Source organism: Esox lucius, chromosome 24 (genome assembly GCF_011004845.1).
Source record: "Esox lucius isolate fEsoLuc1 chromosome 24, fEsoLuc1.pri, whole genome shotgun sequence".
NCBI classification, from domain to species: Eukaryota; Metazoa; Chordata; class Actinopteri; order Esociformes; family Esocidae; genus Esox; species Esox lucius.
In genome coordinates this window covers 21,381,775-21,396,947 of record NC_047592.1, presented here as the reverse complement: position 1 = coordinate 21,396,947, position 15,173 = coordinate 21,381,775, and the positions used below count along the sequence as shown (strand labels likewise).

Below are 15,173 nucleotides of genomic sequence, written 5' to 3'. Positions count from 1 at the left end.
ACTTGTGTCAGTGCCCAATTTTTGACAGACCTTACTGTATTTGTTTACGGATCATACATACACAACTAAATCACCTATTTCATGCAAATAACTCAGGGAAGGAAAAGAGACCAAGAGGATAAAGATAAAAGAGATGGAGTGAATTAATGAATATCTACCATTACCTTGAGGGTGACCACAGTAGATTAGGGTATTAAACACTACAACAAAGACAAATTGCATCATTACAGTACATTAGTAATGTAGTAATGTAATCTATGCTGCAGTAATAGAGTACTAATATTAACCTTAGTGAACTTTGTGTTCATAACAAACATTCAAACACAAAGTCAGTACTCACAGAGTAGAACACAGGGCCAGGTGTGATCCATTCTGTCTAGGTGACGAGTAACTCACTCTGAACAACAGTCCTCCTTACAAACCCCTTTACTTAACACATACAAAAAGAGAAAGAGTCTAGAGAAATGAACAAAGACTGAGAGAAATCATATTTTGGCAGTTGTTGCTTTTCTGACCAACTTCTCCTTATGTTTGGTTCCATAATCTCAGACTGGTTCCTTCCTCATTATCAGAAGCAAGCAAACAAGCAAGTTTATTTATATAGTACACCTGTTCAATTTCTCATTAATGCAATTATCTATCAACCAATCACATGGCAGTTGCATCAATGCATTTAGGGGTGTAGCACAATTCATATATAGAAGCAATTCAATATGCTTTACAGTGAAAATAAAAAATGCAATAGAATTAAAACAGTCAGATTATTACAATTCTCCATCTCAGCTGTCTGCATGAACTTCAACACCCTGGTATCTCAATCCTCACATTCCAGCACTAGGATGAACCCGTCAGTCCCTTTATAAGATCATCTTTGCATCAATGTCTTACTTGGCTCTCTCCAGGGGGACATTTATGTCTGTACATGCATTTTATATTCATCCTCTAACTACGGTTATCATAACTGTTTACTGAACCACCCCGGTATCTCAATCCTCACGCTCCAGCGCTTGGATGAACTCTTCAGTCCTTTTGTGAGAAAATACCCTAAATCGATGTCTAAACAGCAGCACAAGAACTTGCATTATGATTGGTAAAAATATACATTTAATAACAAAATAAAATAAAGAGAGAAATATAAAATTCATCATAAAATAATAGCATAATAATAGAACATAGTATAAGAATATAGAAATAGAATAAAATCTAAGATCTTCTGGTAGTTTATTCAAGTTGTGTGCAGCAATACTGCTAAATGCCGCTTGACCATATTTAGTTTGGACTCTGGGCTCTAATAGATGACCTGTGTTCATGGATCATTTTATAAACTTTTTCAAACGACACCATGATTTTAAATGGGGAAATTGTGCACTAGCCGGACTATCTTTGTGTACCTGGCCCGACGTCAGATCTTACTAAACTAACAAACTGTCAACAATACAAATGTCAATGGAACACAAATAATTTGTCTGCTACGACTCGCCAGCTTGAATCTATCTTCTATATATAGTAATTTGTACCATGATCTGGTGAATGAATCTGCCACCTTCAAATTAATGTTAAACATCTAAAAATAGACTTATAATACCCTGTCTATCTACTCCCCAGCGTGTCGGGTGAAAACGGGCTACAAGCACATCCTGAGTAATAATCGCATTTGGCACCTTTTAGGCTCTGGTAATAATTTACAACAAGAAAATACTTTCAGAAACTTTTAAACCACAAATTATCAACTTAAGTTTTGCTTGCTTGTGGTTAGTTATATGTTTTAATGGCATCTTCTGCAAAAACAATGGATAAACACAAAACTAGACGATTTAAAAGGCTGATAAAAAGAAATTAAGGCAGATTTGGCGCGCAAAATCTAAAGCCCTAGTTAGCATTTAGCTACATACACTTGCTAGCAAGTTAGCTGACTGCTGTACAGTTCTTTACCTAGTAGTGTCACACAATCTATGTTCGATCAATAAAGTAAACAATTAACCTAACTAGTGTAGGTAGCTAGCTATCGTTGATGTTTTAGTTAACTGCTCAATACTGCTTTTGTATCCTAGTAAGCTAGAAACATTATCTATGCTTGAATGTGGTCAAACTGACAGAGTTAGCTAGCTGGAAATGTTTGTTACCTAGATAGCTGGTTAGTTCTAGCAAATAACATATTTCCATAGTAAGATTTTTAATTATGTCACACATACAATACTTTTGTTTTGTTCAAAAGGCATATTGCTGCTATTTGTAGTTATGAGCTAGTCATCTAAATAACATAAACATTGATAAAAAAAAATGACCACTTATCATCAGTTGATAAGGCTTTCAACGATCTGAGGCCTGAGGGAGAATTACGTGATATACAGTATGGACTAAACCAACTATCCCCCAAATTGTATAGACATAGCATGACATATTATAATAGTTTATTATATTGTAGCATTGAATTTAAACCATGTAAGTTGGCATTTGTGGTAAAATCTATTGTAGAAAATCATATTAATATTTAACTAAAATAATCTCACCCGCATATTTTAATTTTGTACCAGTCCAACAAAGATTTTGGGCAAAAACTGGACACTCATCTTTTCCCTTGCCTTCACATAACAATTGTCTGTGTTGCATTCTGATCATGGCACCTGTTAAGCATTTTACATCTGTAATCATGCTTACACATATGTTTATTTATAAAATACCTACCTGAAGTGGTGAACTCATATCCATAAACCTTATACAGTGGGGAGAACAAGTATTTGATACACTGCTGATTTTGCAGAATTTCCTACTTTCATAGGTACACTTCAACTGTGGGGGACAGAATCCAAAACAAAAATCCAGAAAATCACATTGTATGATTTTTAAATAATTAATTGGCATTTTATTGCATGACATAAGAATTTGATACATCAGAAAAGCAGAAATTAATTTTTGTTACAGAAATCTTTGTTTGCAATTACAGAGATCATACGTTTTCTGAGGTTCCCACTTTAACTCAGTAGATTGACACCACTGGTGTTTCCTACAGTGTTTTGGATCATGTGACCTTTCCAGTCATCTGATCCAGATGGTTCTCTGTCCTGTAGTATGTGTGAAGCACACAGAAGAAATCTGTTGGATGACTCTGAGCCTGTAAACAGAAATATGTTGGATGACTATGAGCCTGTAAACAGAAATCTGTTGGATGACTATGAGCCTGTAAACAGAAGTCTGTTGTATGACTATGAGCATGTAAACAGAAATCTGTTGGATGACTATGAGGCTGTAAACAAAAATCTGTTGGATGACTATGAGCCTGTAAATAAAAATCTGTTTGTTGTCTCTGCTTCTCTCATCTTGCTGTCCATAGCTCATCTGTTATGTGAGTGTGGATCCAAGTGTTCTGACCCTGGCATCATTCTGCCATGTGAGTTGTCAGGATGATTAAGAACAGACCTGTCCAGTGTAGTTGTAGTGATTCTTCTAGAACATGTTGTTGTACTCACACCGAGTTGTCTGTGTCCAGTCGGTGGTGTGATTTATCACCAGGAAGGGGTTTGTGATGTCCCAACCTGTGCATGTATAACTTCAACACATTCGGTTAATGCATTCAGATTTCATCCACTGGGTATAATTCCATTCGATTTTCATCCACTGGGTATAATTCCATCAGACTTTCATCCACTGGGTATAGTTCCTTTAGACTTTCATCCACTGGGTATAGTTCCTTTAGACTTTCATCCACTGGGTATAGTTCCTTTAGACCTTCATCCACTGGGTATAGTTCCTTTAGACTTTCATCCACTGGGTATAGTTCATTTAGACCTTCATCCACTGGGTATAGTTCCTTTAGACCTTCATCCACTGGGTATAGTTCCTTTAGACCTTCATCCACTGGGTATAGTTCCTTAATACCTTCATCCACTGGGTATAGTTCCTTTAGACTTTCATCCACTGGGTATAGTTCATTTAGACCTTCATCCACTGGGTATAGTTCCTTTAGACCTTCATCCACTGGGTATAGTTCCTTTAGACCTTCATCCACTGGGTATAGTTCCTTTAGACTTTCATCCACTGGGTATAGTTTCTTTAGACTTTCATCCACTGGGTATAGTTCCTTTAGACTTTCATCCACTGGGTATAGTTCCTTAAGACTTTCATCCACTGGGTATAGTCACATCAGATCCCGAGAGGGGAAACAATAGATCAGTGCTGAAAACTCATGGATGTATTCCATCGGAAGGGTAAAGCTTACACCCTATTAAGGCAAGTTTCCATAATGGTCTATGTCAAATGTTTTCAACCCAGAACTCGCTTAGTTGATGTTTGATTCCATGTGCTATTTTTATGTCCAATAGCACCTGCTAGTAGAATGAGATTCTATCGTCTGATCAGACTGGACTTTGCATAGTCAAAAAAAACATGTTTAGATCTGTGCTATTTTACCATTAAAATGTTAGATGTTACATTAAACAATTTCCAAATAAACAAATTAAAAACAAAGCCTGTGAGTGGAAGATGTAAAACATAACAGATGCCAATGCACCATTATAACTATGCAAACAGGAAAAATCTAAATGTTCACGTAACTCACATATAAGTACCGATTTGATTAGCTTTGAACTCTCCGTTCAGCTCTTTCCAATCACAATTAATTAATCATGTCATACATTTAGGTCAATGGAAAATGACATCATGAATGAAAGCAGAATCACAGAGAATCCGGCCACAGGAGGCGCCACCCTGAACCCACACTGGCCATCATTTCAGGACAGACATGAAAAATATAGAATTGGCACCAAGAATTGATCTAAATCCATTCAATAATGTGTACATAATGGCTTCAGCAAAATCAAAGTTGACATAATAAAAACAAAAACAATATACATTTTGTTATTATGTGTTCAAGAATTTTTGCACACATAATAACTCAGAAATTGTATATCGAATAACCTATTGACAAATGTTCCTCATTTTTTTTTATTTTTTTTTTTATATCTTTTATTTATCAAGCATAAAGTGCATACAAGAATACAATGTCTTTTTCTATTTTGAACTTAACTAACCAACATCCCCCCCCCCAGACCCATAAACCACTTATACATAAATAATACTAATGACAGAAAAAAATAAATAAAATAAAATAAAAATAAAATAAAAAATAAAATAATAATTCAAAAATATATAATAAGATAAAGATTAGAAACCTATACATGTACTCATTCATACATTTCTATACACATATACCCACTCAATAGTAATTAAGGATAGCAATGTGATTCGCTAATATTAATCATTAACTGAACAAATGAGCTATCAAATAATTGCTGCCCACTCCTCAGACATCCACGCAAGTTATCTGCTGTTATCTATTATATTGGTGTAACTCGGGGTGGACAAATCAACCGCGGTGGGCTAACTGCCGCTGGAGGACCGAAACAGAAGGGATAGCACATATAAAGTCGTGCAGTGGGAATCTACAAAGAGACTTCCTGAGCTGGCAGCTTATCTAGATAGTTAAGTAGTGGTCTCCAATGGGTATAGAACCTGCCAGTTGACCCCCTGAGTGAGAATTTGATTTTCTCCAGTTTCAAGAGGCCTAAAATGTCGTGCAACCAAACTTTGATTAATGGTGGTTGAGGCGATTTCCACAACAGCAAAATTCTCTTGCGAGCAATAAGAGAAGCGAAGGCAATTACGTTATTTTGAGTGGCTGTTGTACGGGTGTCGTCTGGGGGCACGCCAAAAATAGCAATATGTGGGGTTGGAGTTAAATTTATGCCTAATATATCTGAAATTGTTTTAAAGAACAATCGCCAGAATTCAGACAGTTTGGGGCATGCCCAATACATGTGGGTAAGATTGCATGGAGCCTGTGAACATCTGCTACAATTCTCATCAAATTTGTCTGGGAATAGCTTTGATAATTTGTCCTTACTGTAGTGTAACCTGTGGAAGACTTTAAATTGAATTAGTGACAGTCTAGCGCAGCTGGATGATGAGGTGACAACCCTCATAGCTGCCTCCCAAAATTCTTCAGAGAGATTAAATTGTAGTTCCGACTCCCAGTTCATCTTGATCTTATTTAGAATAGATTCACTGTTTGCGGCCAATAAATTATAGAAAAAGGAGACATGGCCCTTTGACAGGGTGTTAGCCTTAAGAGCCAGGTCCATCCCACTGGGTGTTGGTATCTGTGGAAATGATGTGGCGTGTGTTTTAGCAAAGTCCCGCAACTGGAAGTATCGGAAAAAGTCTGATTTATGTAAATTGAAGGTAGAAATCAATTGGTTGAAGCTCGCAAATATACCATCAATGTACAGGTCTCCCAGACTCCGCAGCCCATTGTTCTCCAAAACTGAAAATCGTGAGTCCGTCTTTGCTGGGATGAACAGGTGATTGTTACAAATAGGAGTTGTTAGAGGGGGAGTGAGCCATCCAAAGTGACGTCTTATTTGCGTCCAAATTTTTAAAGTTCCAACTACAACTGGATTAGAGGTAAAGCTTGATGGGGAGTAGGGCAAGGTGTTGCAAGTTAAGGCAAGCAGCGACGAGGAGCAGGAAGCAGACTCACTCTGGCACCAACTGGATTGAGGGGAAGTAAACCAAGATACTATTTTATGCAAATTGGCTGCCCAGTAGTAGCCCATAAAGTTGGGTAGACCCAGTCCTCCAGCCGATCTATGCCTACAAAGCAGTGTACGGTTTGCCCTTGGCCGTTTACCCGCCCAGATGAATGATGATATACTATTGTTTATAGCTGTGAAGAAGGACTTTGGGAGGAAGATGGGGAGACATTGAAAGACATACAGGTATCTTGGTAACACATTCATTTTTATAATTTGTATCCTGCCAGCTAAGGACAACGGAAGATAACTCCATCTTTGTAAATCGGACTTGACCGTCGTTGTTAATGATGTAAGATTTTGCTCTAGCATTGTTCGCAAGGATTGTGTAACTGTAATGCCAAGGTATTTAAATCCTGTGTTGGCTATTTTAAAGGGTATAGTTGATGACGATATGGCTACGGCTAATTGGTTGATTGGGAAGTATTCGCTTTTAGAGATATTTAACTTATATCCCGACAGACGGCCAAAAGAATTCAACAAAGTCAGGATACGTGGGATGTTTGCCAGAGGGTCACTTACATAAAGAAGCAGATCATCTGCGTATAACGAAACTTGATGTTTTATCCCCCATCTTTCAATCCCCCCAAGTCCCTCCTCCATTTTTAGCGCAGCTGATAGTGGTTCAATCGCTAGCGCAAATAATAATGGGGATAGCGGGCATCCCTGTCGTGTTCCCCGAAAAAGTGGAAATGGGCTGGAACGTTGATTATTTGTGCACACTGAGGCGCAGGGAGAAGAATAAAGTAATCTGACCCATGAGATTAAGGTAGTATTAAAACCAAACTGTTTCAGGGAGAAGAGGAGATAGGACCACTCCACCCTGTCGAAGGCTTTCTCGGCATCAAGAGATATTATTACCTCTGGGACATTAGAGGAAGATGGGGAGAGGATGACGCCGAGAAGTCTCCTTATGTTGGAGTATGATTGTCTTCCCCCTATAAATCCCGTCTGGTCTTCTGAAATGATTTTGGGCATGACAGATTCTAATCTCCGAGCTAAAATTTTTGCAAGTATTTTAACATCTACTGGAAGGAGTGATATTGGTCGATAAGAAGCGCAGCTCAGGGGGTCCTTACCCTTCTTATAAATTAAAGAGATGGAAGCTTGCATAAGAGTGGGCGGTAGGGTGCCTTGCTTAGATGCGTAATCAAACATTTCTAGTAATAGTGGAGCTAACTGATCAGAGAATTTTTTATAGAACTCAACCGGGTAACCGTCGGGGCCCGGAGACCTGCCACTGTTCATTGAGTGTATTGCTTCTTTAATTTCTGAGAGAGTAAGAGCGGCATCCAGTCTCAGATTGTCCTCGGGTGATACTTTAGGTAAGTCCAATTTTCCAAAAAAGTTATTTAGTTGGTTTTCATCTGCGAGGGACTCCGATGTATATAGTTGGGAAAAGAATGATCTAAAAGTGTCATTTATTCTGTCCGGGTTAATGGTTATTGTGCCTGACTCATCGGTTATCTGAGTAATTTGGTTTGATGCTGCTTTTGCCTTCAGCTGATGAGCCAAAAGGCGTCCAGCTTTGTCCCCATGTTCGTATACCAACCCCCGAGAGCGAAGGAGAAGCTGTTCTGCTTCAGAAGTAAGGAGAAGATCAAGTTCCGTTTGGAGTCTTATCCTTTCTTTATATAAATCCGGAGAATTTGCAGACGATAGTAAGTTGTCTAGATCTGCAATAGCTTCCTCAAGCTCGTTCTGCCGAGATCTGCGCAACTTATTCGTATGTGACACGAAAGAAATAATTTTGCCCCTTACGTAGGCTTTGAGAGTTTCCCACAATATGGACGGGGAGGTTTCGTCATTCTTATTGGTATCACAAAAGAAAGTGATCGATTCAGAAACATGTTTGCAAAAGTTGGCATCGGCCAGCAAGAGAGGGTCTAGCCTCCAGTGTCTGAAACTCTTTGGCTTCATGCTAAAATGAAGGTCCAGGACCACTGTGGCATGATCTGATACTGTTATGGGTAGATACTGGGTGGAGACAATTTCTGAAATAAGCTTTTTATCTATCAAAAAATAGTCTATGCGCGAGAATGAACGATGTGCGTGGGAGAAAAAAGAATATTGCCTTACAGACGGGTGTGAAAATCGCCATGGGTCCACCAATCCATACTGATTCATAACAGTGGAAAGGGCCTGGGACATTTTCATGACCGAGGCTGATCGCATACTAGATCTGTCTAATGTTGCATCTATCACGCAGTTCATGTCTCCTCCCATAATCAAAAGATGAGAATTTAAATTTGGAATGGTAGCAAACAATGACCTCACAAAATTACAGTCGTCCCAATTGGGAGCATAGACGGATACCAGGATTACCTGCTTTTCATATAGCGTACCGGTAACAATAACATAGCAACCGTTTGGGTCTGTCATTATTTTATCTGGTGTGAAATGAACATTTTTTCGAATTAATATAGCTGTGCCTCTTGACTTTACATAAAATTTTGAGTGAAAAATTTGATCAATCCAAGGTCTATTTAATTTTCTATGGTCAGAATTGCATAAATGTGTCTCTTGCAGAAACGTTATGTCCGCATTAAGGTTTTTGATATGTGTCATAACTTTTGCGCGTTTAATTGCAGCGTTTAGCCCACCAGTGTTTAGTAAGCCAATCCTCACAGCCCGTCCGCCAGCGGCACCCCCTTTCGTTACACTAGCCATGGATCAGCACCCCGTGGTAAAATTGACAGGTCAGTCTCAAGGAGTAAGCAGCAGACAGCGAGTAGGATCTTCTGTACAGAAACAGCCCAATGTAAAATGAGTACATACATAACAGAGAACACAAAATAAACAAAGTCAAGTGAAAGCTTCCCTCCCCCTCCCATCTCCCCTGTCCCATTAATCAAAACTAAACCCAAGTGTTCATACTTCCCTCTCTGCGTCATCTTTCCTCTTTTTCCTTAATTTGTCCCAGCTCTTGCAGTTTTAAGAGCCAGTTGGAACCCCCCAACATAATGAACGTGAACCTTACATTTTTCATAACGGCTATATAGCGCGAGTAAATATAAAGATAGAATACCAAACAGAAATAACAGAGTGATAAAATAATAACAATAGAAGATAATTATAAGAATAGAAATAAATAAACCTCAAGTAAATGTAGAGTGAAAATCAAATAAAATATAGGGTATTATTGACTTAGGGTTAAGAATCAAGTGAACTGCAGACGTAGTACCCCTTCCATCATCATAATCGTTTATAGACAAATATTAGCTTGACGACTTTAGTATGAAATAATAACAATAATAAAAAAAAATTTTTTTATATGAAATAAAATACAAACTATTCTTTTCTTTAACTTCAAAGAAGAATTAAATGGCATGTAATACACACCACCAACTTCTGAACTCGCTGAATATCAAAAAGTGATTCAGAAGTAAAAATAAATAAACAAATAAAATAAAAATTAAAAATAATATTAATAATATGATATATATATATATATATATATATATATATATATATATATATATATATATATATATATGCAGGGTATTAATCATTTAGAATTACACATCGAGTGAACAGCAGATGTAATACCCCTACCATCCCCCTAATCATCTATCATCCTAAATTGGCTTGACAAAATTCTAACTTAAATAAGAAATAAAATACAAGTTATTTACTTTACCCTCGGATTAGAATTAAACGGAGTGTAATACACAACATAACCGTTAGCGTCTGAACCCGCTGAACTAAATACAGGGTTACTCCAGCATATCAGTTACAAGGTAAGCATCAGATTTAGACCATAGTCCGAACAGATCTTAAATCTCTTTTAAATAAACACAATAATTTACTTAGTATATTGTCCTTGTACTAGTTATACACATTAAGGTTTAGCAGGCTCACGTCTTAATCTTAAGACTTACCAATACGAAAGTAGCTCCTCCTGTAAGGAGAAAGACAGCTAACTTTAGGTTAGCATGGCCCATATTGGTCGCGAGAAAAATAGCAGACAAGCTAGTCGGGCCTCGGGGTCTGTTTATATTTGGCCGCGAATGTGGTGGCTTCCTCGAGAGATGAAAATCTCTTCTTCGCTCCGCTCTCCAGAGTGATCTGTAAACGGGCCGGGAATAAAAGCGCTGGCCGAAGAGCGAGGTTGTAAAGATCGGCCATCACCGCTCGATATTTAGCTAGTTCGCCGGCAACTTCTGGTGTGTAGTCCTCAAAAATCTGGATTGGTGTCCCTTTGTATTGAAGTTTCCCACGCCTTTTACGAGCCTCCCGATTTGATCAGCTCCTTGGCTTGATAGCGATGAAGGCGAAGTATAACCGGTCTGGGCCGCGCTCCGGGTTGTGGTTTAGCGGTGAGCGTTCTGTGCGCTCGGTCCAGTTCAGGAGGAGACTGAAAAATCTTGTCGCCCAGTACTTCAGCCAAAAGTTCGGCGAAAAAGGTCGTAGGCCTGGGTCCCTCGATTGATTCTGGGAGGCCGATTATTCTAATATTGTTTCTGCGGCTGCGACTCTCAAGATCACTTGTCTTCGCTGTTAGCTTAGCGTTGTGGTCTGCTAATGCGACACACCTCTCTTCCAGCGCTTGGATTCGTTGGGCTTGCAGCTCAGCGTGGGATTCCAATGAATCCATCCGTTGACCATGTTCTGTTATCGTTGACTGCATTATATCGAGTCTCAATTCCAGGGCAGCGAATGTTGTTTTGAAGTCGGCTGCAATACTAGCCCTGTGGTCTTCTAGCATGTTAGCTATGCTAGCCAACGTTAGCGTTGTGCTGCTGTCCGTGGGAGAGGCGTCTGCTTCCGTCTTTTTGGATGCTTTAGATGCTTTTGACATTTCAAGGTTGTTCAAGGTTCTAACGTTAAATCTTTAACTATCAGTTGGTTGGGGTTTTGAGGAAAAAGTAAGTTTGCAAAGTTTCTACTGCGGGAGTCTGAGGCAACGCCGCTTTCACATGCTCACCCAAACCGGAAGTCCAAATGTTCCTCATTTTGTAGTAAGGGTGAGAGAACATGGTTGAAGGTTTATCACTTAGAAGACTACTGAGGGAAATGGGTGCAAGGGACCGTAACCTTAGTGATAAATACATGAATGTATATAATATGACTTAAATAAATGTGATCATAAATGACCATAATATATAAGAAGTCCTTAGTAAAGGTAGCTACTCCTTACATCATGAGCCTAACATTAAAATGGCATGTGTTCCTGGGTCCACACAGACTGGTCAGAGACCCAAAACTTAGGGCTGCCCACAATGGCATGTGTTCCCAGGTCCACCTAGAGACCCAGAACTCAGGCATGCCCACAATGGCATGTGTTCCCAGGTCCACCTAGAGACCCAGAACTCAGGGATGCCCACAATGTATTTCACAGCTGTGACTTGGTGTCTGTTTAGGATTCAAGCTTGCTATAGCTTCCTGTATTACAGCTCTTAGGTGTAAATATTACTAGCTCTTAACTAAGGTTTGATTATGCCTTAAATAAAAACTAGGTACCCTTTTCAATATATTGAGGCATTGAGAGAACACACACACATTCATACTTGGTGGAAAGACCACCCTTTATAAAGGCCTATAGGCCCTACTGTTTAATATTAAACATGACAATATAAAACAGGCGGTGTCTTGAATGCTTATTACCATCAAAGTGTTTTTGTATTAATAGCCAATTGGATAAGCCTGGTCATTAACAACGGACGATCCAGGAAATCCTCTGTCTTTGATTCCTGAATTCCATACAAGGGAGATCTTTCCTTGCCTCTGCTCGGTATGTGGGCAGAATGTCTCATGTTCTACATGCTTTGTATGTAGGAAAACCTGCAAAATCAGCCGTCCATCAAATACTTGTTCTCCCCACCGTAGTTTGGTTTGATTGGAAATGGGCACGAGAAACTTAACACAACACAAATGTGCTGACTAACTCTGAACAAAGGACTGATGGGCCCCACACATCCTGTCCACACATCCTGTCCATACATTCTGTCCATACCTCCTGATAGGAGTTCCCCATGTGACTGACATAGGCTATATGGATAGGTCCATTGACCATAGGTTGGAACACACCATACAAGGGTCTGTTGTAGGATAAACCTTTCTTATTGGAGGGTATTGGAATGTGTAATGGTTGGTTATGACCACTGGCCACCACCTATGTATCCGGCATAAAATACTGTGTTGCCTCTGTAATTATGGAAGAGATAGAAATGAGAAATGGAAGGTCAACATCATAGACTCATGCTGAATAAAGATGTCTCTCCCCTGACTTCCGGTTGCATTTATTTTGTTCATGGATCATACTTGGACAGAATCTATAAGGTTTGAGCCATGGATCAAGGTTAATTACTGTCACAGCACTGTGAATTCCGGTAATGAGATTTAGCAGGCTTTACAGAAGCTCCCAGACCACAATTAAAAAGAGAGCTTGAATGTTTGAGAACCTCTCAGTTCTGTGGTGACAGACTACTTCAGTTTCTGTTCTTAGCCAAAACATGTTCATTCACTTTCAATGTCTATTTATGACTATTTTCAAAAACTTTCAAGGCCTGGATTAGTTTTTCACAAATTCACAAACTTACAAAGATTTCAAGGCCCGGTGTGAACACTGTATTTAGATTTGGTTTATAAGGATGTGGAAATATCAGGTTTCCCGAGGGAATGTACCCAAACGCAGACCAAACTCAGTACAGTGAATAGATTATTGGAACTGAATCAAAGGTGAGTAGGTGTGAGGAAGGCTTGTGGAGAAAGGTGGGCTCTGTGAAGGAGGTCCAGAATCCGTGGGAGGTGGTGCAGGGGAGTATCCAGGAGGTGAGAGGGAACGGGTCCGATGGTCCAGGGAAGATGGTGACGGGGTATTTTCCAGGAGGTGACAGGGCAGGTCCTAAATCCCAGGGGCAAGAGTGGGTGAGTCCTTTGTGGTAGGTGTTCCTAACGGGGTGTGGAGAGCTGAATTACTGGACTGGTAAACAGGAAAAACACAAACTGGCAAACATGAACGGAATAGCAAACAGCGAGGCAGAAATTGCTGTTAAGTCAGAAACGTATTTAGCAGGTGGACCTTAAGACCCAGGTGAACACCAGGGGTCACTTATGGCACAATGTTATAAAAAAGGAAGCCAAGGTAGTATCTTCCTCTTTGCTTTGGTTTGTTGAAGACCCAAATATCAGGCATGCCTCAGGCTGGGTTAAAGACACAACTGTTTTATGGATATGTTCTAATGATTGTTATATTGGTGTTTTTTTATAGGAGAGCTGTTGTGCCCCTATAAAGAGTGACCTGAGTTTCTACAGATACGGTATAAACTGCACACGTTTGGACTGGTACTAAGAATGGTACATTGGGAACAATGAATTACAGGGTTCTTTATTATTGTAATCACAAAACCTATTTTGATCTTTTTCATTTCAGTTTCAGTGCAGATTACTGTTTACTTAAATGCATGTATTTATATCATAAGGCACCCATGTGACTACATGGGGGGTGTCACTTGTTGTCTTTGTAGTGGTGGTGGTGGTGTGTAAGGTTAGGGACCACTTGGTGTGTGCATGTTAAATGTAAGGTTAGTGTGTGTGTGTGTAGATTGTGGTGTAACCTTCCCCCAACCCCCTGTCATTTCCCTGCAGTGTTTATGTTATACTGACCGGGCCCCCTTTCTATCAACTTGTTTTCCCCCTGGTTATCATTGTTCCAGCGTAGTTAGTTTTAACAGGGTTTTTAATCCGGGAAATAAAATTCAATAAAACTGCTTTGTAACAGTGTCTGAACTGCATCTGACTTCTGGTTTCATTTACCAGTGAAAGTACCCATTAGGTTCTATATCATAGAGGGCTCTTACACCACCAGGCCCCGGGTGATACACGTACAAACCTGACTAAACCATCCAGCAGGGGCCAGACGTCAGGACTTCTCCTAAATGCTGCTGGTGATTGGCACGGCAGGATCAGGGGTGTGATGGTTGAGTAGAAGCAGCTGGGCACAGGAATCACCTCCGTACTGACGTCACACCCCCTCACCTGTAGTCCTGGAGACTGAAACATAGAGAAGACAAGAGGACACACAAACACGCCAAGACAGAAACTCATTCACAAACGAGACCCACGAAAACACACCTCAAGAAGGAGGGTCGTGACATATGTTGTTCTTTAAATGACGTTAAATGAGATTCCAACAATCACTGATTGCCTCCATCCATAACAGCTCCCTCATGTAGCCAAAAGAAATGCCATCATTGTTGTTCTACAGAATGAATGACTCCTGCATTTGCCAATTTTCCTATATTTCCAATATATGTTCATATATAATAATTTGCAGATGTTTAAACATGAAGCAAGAATATTTTAACAAATGTGTATTTGTATTCTTAGCATTAAAAATTCGATGACATGATCAATTGATATTAAGTATAAAAGATATCATTCACAAGCAAACATTCATATTGATAACTCACATTATGCAGCATAATAATTGCATGCATGGTTCAGAGATGTGTGTGTGGATGCACACCTGATAAATGGTCTCAATTCTGATTACATAAAATGTCTTTCTTCTGATATTAAGGTAGGAACCAATCTGAGATCATGGAACAAATCAGAAGGATTTGGTCAGAAAAGCATTAACAA

The 15,173-nt window shown here is 39.4% G+C and overlaps 1 protein-coding gene across 1 annotated transcript in view; it reads right to left on the bottom strand.

Annotated features, from left to right (window-relative positions):
* LOC105010062 (serine/threonine-protein kinase Nek4-like) overlaps positions 1–15,173 on the bottom strand; it is a 717,288-nt gene that overhangs the window by 486,831 nt on the left and 215,284 nt on the right. The gene's annotated exons all lie outside the window — the stretch shown is intronic.